The sequence below is a fragment of the Syzygium oleosum genome, unplaced genomic scaffold (genome assembly GCF_021117445.2).
Source record: "Syzygium oleosum isolate NSW1041296 unplaced genomic scaffold, Sole_v2.1 Sole_v2.02, whole genome shotgun sequence".
NCBI classification, from domain to species: Eukaryota; Viridiplantae; Streptophyta; class Magnoliopsida; order Myrtales; family Myrtaceae; genus Syzygium; species Syzygium oleosum.
The window spans coordinates 6,305,946-6,311,463 of record NW_026607486.1 but is presented as its reverse complement, the minus strand read 5'-3'; positions in this window follow the sequence as shown (position 1 = coordinate 6,311,463).

The window sequence follows — 5,518 nt, the reverse complement described above, 5'->3', positions numbered from 1 at the left end:
CAGAGAGAGACAAAAGAGAGAAATAGAGAAGAGCATGGAGAAAGAGGGAGAAGAAATAAGCAAAAGAAAATTTGAAGGCAAAGTCAAAGTCGCTAAATGACGGAGGGGTGCTTTGCCGGTTTCATTTACTAAATATGAATGGGTAATGATTTTGGCGAAGGTGTTTGACTTTCTACTCTTTGGCCCTAATAAAAAAATTTGTCTCTTTGCATATAATGGCTTACTTAAAATGGACATTAGAAGAAAAGAAGAAGAGTAAGATAAGCATTATACCAAACAAAGAAAGAAGAAGTCGGAGATCGGAAGTACAGAAAAAAAATGGCTTTCTCATCTAGGAGCATGATTATAAGATAAGCTCCATCGATTGAAAAGAAAGAAAAACGAAGACAGACTCCATCAAGAAAACAACTTTGAAGTTCGGACATTTTGTACTGATAATTCAACAAATACTCGAAAATGAAGGAAAATTAAAAGAAAAACTAACCTTTCACACATTCTTCTCCTACGTTCATGTTGTAAAACAGGCATGATCACAACTTAAACATGAAAAACTAACATTTCACATATTCCCCTTCTGCTCTCACCATCATTGTCCCATCCAAAAAGGGAACCAATCCTTTCTTCCAGCGAAACTCTTCTCCCTCGACTATTTGGACTCCCAGAGGCTCCACCAAGTGCTTCATGACATTCAACAATTTTCTCATATGTGCAATTTCCAATTCCAACATATGTTTTCAACAACCTACTTTTCAATGTGAATTATCATGCAGTAGAGTACCCCCCTTTTGCCTCTGAAACATCATACATAGGTGTCAAAAAAGAATAATATGAATATATATGTATTCTCTTCACGTAAGAAAAAATATGAAGCAAATACCGTATGCTTTTCAGCCAGTTTCAAGACTCTTTAGGCTTGGTTTAACTTTAGAGTAGCCAATTCAAGTGGATGATTGTCTAGGGCATTCTGATGTAAAAAAGAAGTTAGCATGTAATCAACATTCCATTCATGAAGATCACAAAAGTAGAAACTCGTGAAATTCCGAGACTTTGATGTCTTGTTACTCACCCCCATTATGTTCGTGAAATTGGACACTTTCTCTCTCTCTTTTTAGGGCAGAAACGGCATGTTCCACTCTTAAGCTCTTTATGGTGATCTCTTTCCACTACTTTCGTACCAGAACACCGCTAAACTAGATCCAACTCGTTCAATATGGGTATTTTGACAACTAAAAATAACTAATAGAACTTAAAACAACAAACGAAAAGACTAACCTTGCTGCTACGCGATCAAAGATCCCAGTGTCCATGGAGAGAGAGAGACAAGAGAGAAACAGAGAAGACAATGGAGAAAGAGGGAGAAGAATAGGCGAAAAACTAAAATTTGAAGGCAAAGTCGGAGTCGTTGAATGACGAAGAGGTGCTCTGCCAGTCCCATTTACTAAATATGAACGGTTAATGATTTTGGCAAATGTTTTTGACTTTCTACTCTTCGGCCCTTGTCGTGACCTCTCCAAACCGATCTCGCCACCTTGAGGGTTTGGCTTATGGATTACTGAGTTTAAACCTAGCTCGGGCTCTCTCAAGCCCACACCAATTCGCGACTTAGGTTTAAATTATTAACATGTAAATCAATTTTATTTAGGAATCGTCACTAATCAATTTTTGATGGGTCGATTAGATAACCAAGTAAAGCGTGAGAGAATTGCTTTATTTCTATGAACCAGAGATTCAATAGGTTCGGGGACTTGATTACACTAACAAACCAATTAGTGCCCTTTTGGTACCTAAACTTGTCCAATCACCACCTAACGTGTTCATGCAACAATCTTACCAATAGTGAGTCCCAAAATTCTATCTCTAACAAGGCTAAGGAAACAACAAACAAGGCGTTAGGAGTGCACAAACAACGGCCTAACATGCCTCTAATCGGCGCAATTTAAACATGCGAACCAATTAATGTGCAATCGAACAATAATTCAAATGGAAATGTACAAACAACGGCCTAACATTTGTCTCTAAGAACAAACATACCCTATCGTAAAGCCCTAAAGGCTTGTTAAATTTGAGCACAATTTTTATCAAATATTTTCAAACTTTTTTTTTAAGAAAAACTATCCAAAATCTGATTTCCGAGAGTTTTCTTAATTTTAGAAAAAATAAAAAAAAATTCGGAATTTTTTAATAATTTTTAAAAAATATTATAATATTATAATAATACAGACCCGGGTTGGATCTCTACGTTCGAACCGGGTTGGAGCCGACCTTGGCGCGCCGGTCGAGGTCCACCGCTAGGTGGGCTCTGCGATTGGGCCCAACTCGGCAATTCCCCAAAACTCAAACAAAAACAAATAAATAAAAATACCGGAGCCCAGCCCACTAGGAACAACACCCTGAAATAACAATTCAACCCATTATAGCTAATTTGGCCCGACCACGACTGGCCCCAAATAAACAAAACCCTAGAGACCACCCTGAGGCAGCACGCCTGACTCGATCGACCCGACTCTATCTCCACCCACTGGCTCGCAGCAGGACCGATTGAGATGAGCAACTCCGCTTAACAACTTTAGATTGCAAAGGCTCTACTAGGTGCTTCATGACATTCAACAATCCTTTCATATGTGCAATTTCCAATTCCAACATATGTTTTTTAATGACCTACTTTTTTATGTGAATTATCATGCAGTAGAGTCCCCCCTCTTGCCTTTGAAACATCATACATAAGTGTAAAAAAATAATAATATGAAAATACATGTATTGTCTTCACGTGAGAAGAAATACAAAGCGAATGCCTTATGCTTTTCAGCCAGTTTCAAGACTCTTTCGGCTTTATCTGATGTTGGAGTAGATAATTCGAATGGACGATTGTCCAACGCACTTTGATGTAAAAAAAAAGTTAACATGCAATCAACATTCCATTTATGAAGATCACAGAAGTAGAAACTCGTGAAATTATGAGACTTTGATGTCTTGTTACTCACCTCCGTTATGTTCGTCAAATTGGGCACTTTCTCTCACGCACTCTTTTTTGGGCAGAAATGGCATGTTCCACTCTTCTGCTCATGGTGATCTCTTCCATTGCTTTCGTACCGGAGCATCGCTAAACCAGATCCAACTCGTTCAATATGGGCATTTTTGACAACTAAAAACAACAAACGAAAAGACTAATCTTACTGCTGCACGATCAAAGCTCCCAGCGTCCATGGAGAGAGAGACAAAAGAGAGAAAAAGAGAAGAGAATGGAGAAAGAGAGAGAATAAATAGGCGAAAGACGAAAATTTGAAGGCAAAGTCGGAGTTGCTGAATGACGAAAAGGTGCTATGCTGGTCCCATTTACAAAATATGAACGGGTAATGATTTTGGCGAAGGTGTTTGACTTTCTACTCTTCCACCCTAATAAAAAAAATTGTCTCTTTGCATATAACGACTTATTTAAAATGGACATTAGAAGAGACGATGGAGAGTGAGATAGGTATTATACCAAACAAACAAAGAAGAAATCGGAGACCGAAAGTACGGAAAAAAAAAAGGAAAAAAAATGGCTTTCTCAACTAGGAGCATGATTATAAGATAGACTCCATTGATTGAAAAGAAAGAAAAAAGAAGATAGACTCCATCAAGAAAAGAATTTTGAAGTCCAGACATTTTGTACTGCCAATTTAACAAATACTCGAAAAAGAAGGAAATTAAGAGAAAAACTAACATTTTACACATTCCCCTCTTGCGTTCATGTTATAAAACAAACATTATTCCAATTTGAACATGAAAAACTAACCTTTCACACATTCCCCTCCTACGCTCACCGTCATTTTCCCTTCCAAAAAGGGAACCAATCCCTTCTTCCAGTGAAACTCTTCTTCCTATTCTCCCTCGACTATTTGGACCTCCAGAAGCTCAACCAAGTGCTTCATGACATTTAACAATCCCCTCATATGTGTAATTTCCAATTCCAACATATATTTTTTAACAAGCTACTTTTCCATGTGAAATATCATGTAGTAGAGTCCCCCTTCTTTCTTTTGAAACATCATACATAGGTGAGAAGAAATATGAAGCGAATACCTTATGTTTTTTAGCCAGTTTCAAGATTTTTTCGGCTTTATGTAACTTTAGAGTAGCCAATTCGAGTGGACAATTGTCCAAGGCATTTTGATGTAAAAAAGAAGTTAGCATGCAGTCAACATTCCATTTATGAAGATCACAGAAGTAGAAATTCGTGAAATTCTGAGACTTTCATGTCTTGTTACTCACATCCCTTATGTTCGTCAAATCGGACACTTTCTCTCATGCACTCTTTTTTGGGTAGAAATGGCGTGTTCCACTCTTCAGCTTTTCATGGTGATTTCTTTCCACTGCTTTCGTACCAGAACACTGCTAAACTAGATCCAACTCGTTCAATATGGGTATTTTGACAACTAAAAACAATAAACGAAAAGGCTAATCTTGCTGTTGCGCGATCAAAGCTCCTAGCGTCCACAGAAAGAGACAAAAGAGAGAAACGAAGAAGAGAATGGAGAAAGTGGGAGAAGTAATGGGCGAAAGATTAAAATTTGAGGGCAAAATCGAAGTCGCTGAATGATAGAAAGGTGTTCTACCTGTCCCATTTACTAAATATGAACGGGTAATGATTTTGGTTAATGTGTTTGACTTTCTACTCTTTGGCCATAATAAAAAAATTTGTCTCTTTGCATATAATGGCTTACTTAAAATGGATATCAAAAGAGAAGAAGAAGAGTGAGATAGGTATTATATCAAACAAAGAAAAAAGAAGTCGGAGACTAGAAGTACAAAAAAAAAGAGAAAAGGAAAAAAAAATGACTTTCTTATCTAGGAGCATGATTATAAGCTAAGCTCTATCGATTGAAAAGAAAGGAAAAAGAAGACAGGCTCCATCAAGAAAACAACTTTGAAGTTCGGACATTTTGTACTACTAATTCAACAAATACTCGAAAAAGAAGGAAAATTAAGAGAAAAACTAACCTTTCATACATTCCCCTCTTACGTTCTTGTTATAAAACAGGCATTATCACAATTTAAACATGAAAAATTAACCTTTCACACTTTCCCCTCTTGCGCTCACCATCATTGTCACTTCCAAAATGGTAACCAATCCATTCTTCTAGCAAAATTCTTCTCCCTCTTCTCCGTCTACTACTTGGACCCCAAGAGACTCTACCAGGTGTTTCATGACATTCAACAATCACCTCATATGTGTAATTTCCAATTCCAACATATGTTTTTCAACAACCTACTTTTCAATGTGAATTCTCATGGAAAAGAGTCCCGCTCTTGCCTTTGAAACATCATGCATATGTGTCAAAAAAGTATAAAATGAATATATATATGTATTCTCTTCACGTGAGAAGAAATATGAAGCAAATACCTTATGCTTTTTAGCTAGTTTCAAGACTCTTTCAGCTTTATGTAACTTTAGAGTAGACAATTCAAGTGGACAATTGTCCAAGGCATTATGATGTAAAAAAGAAATTAGCTTGCAGTCAACATTCCATTTATGAAG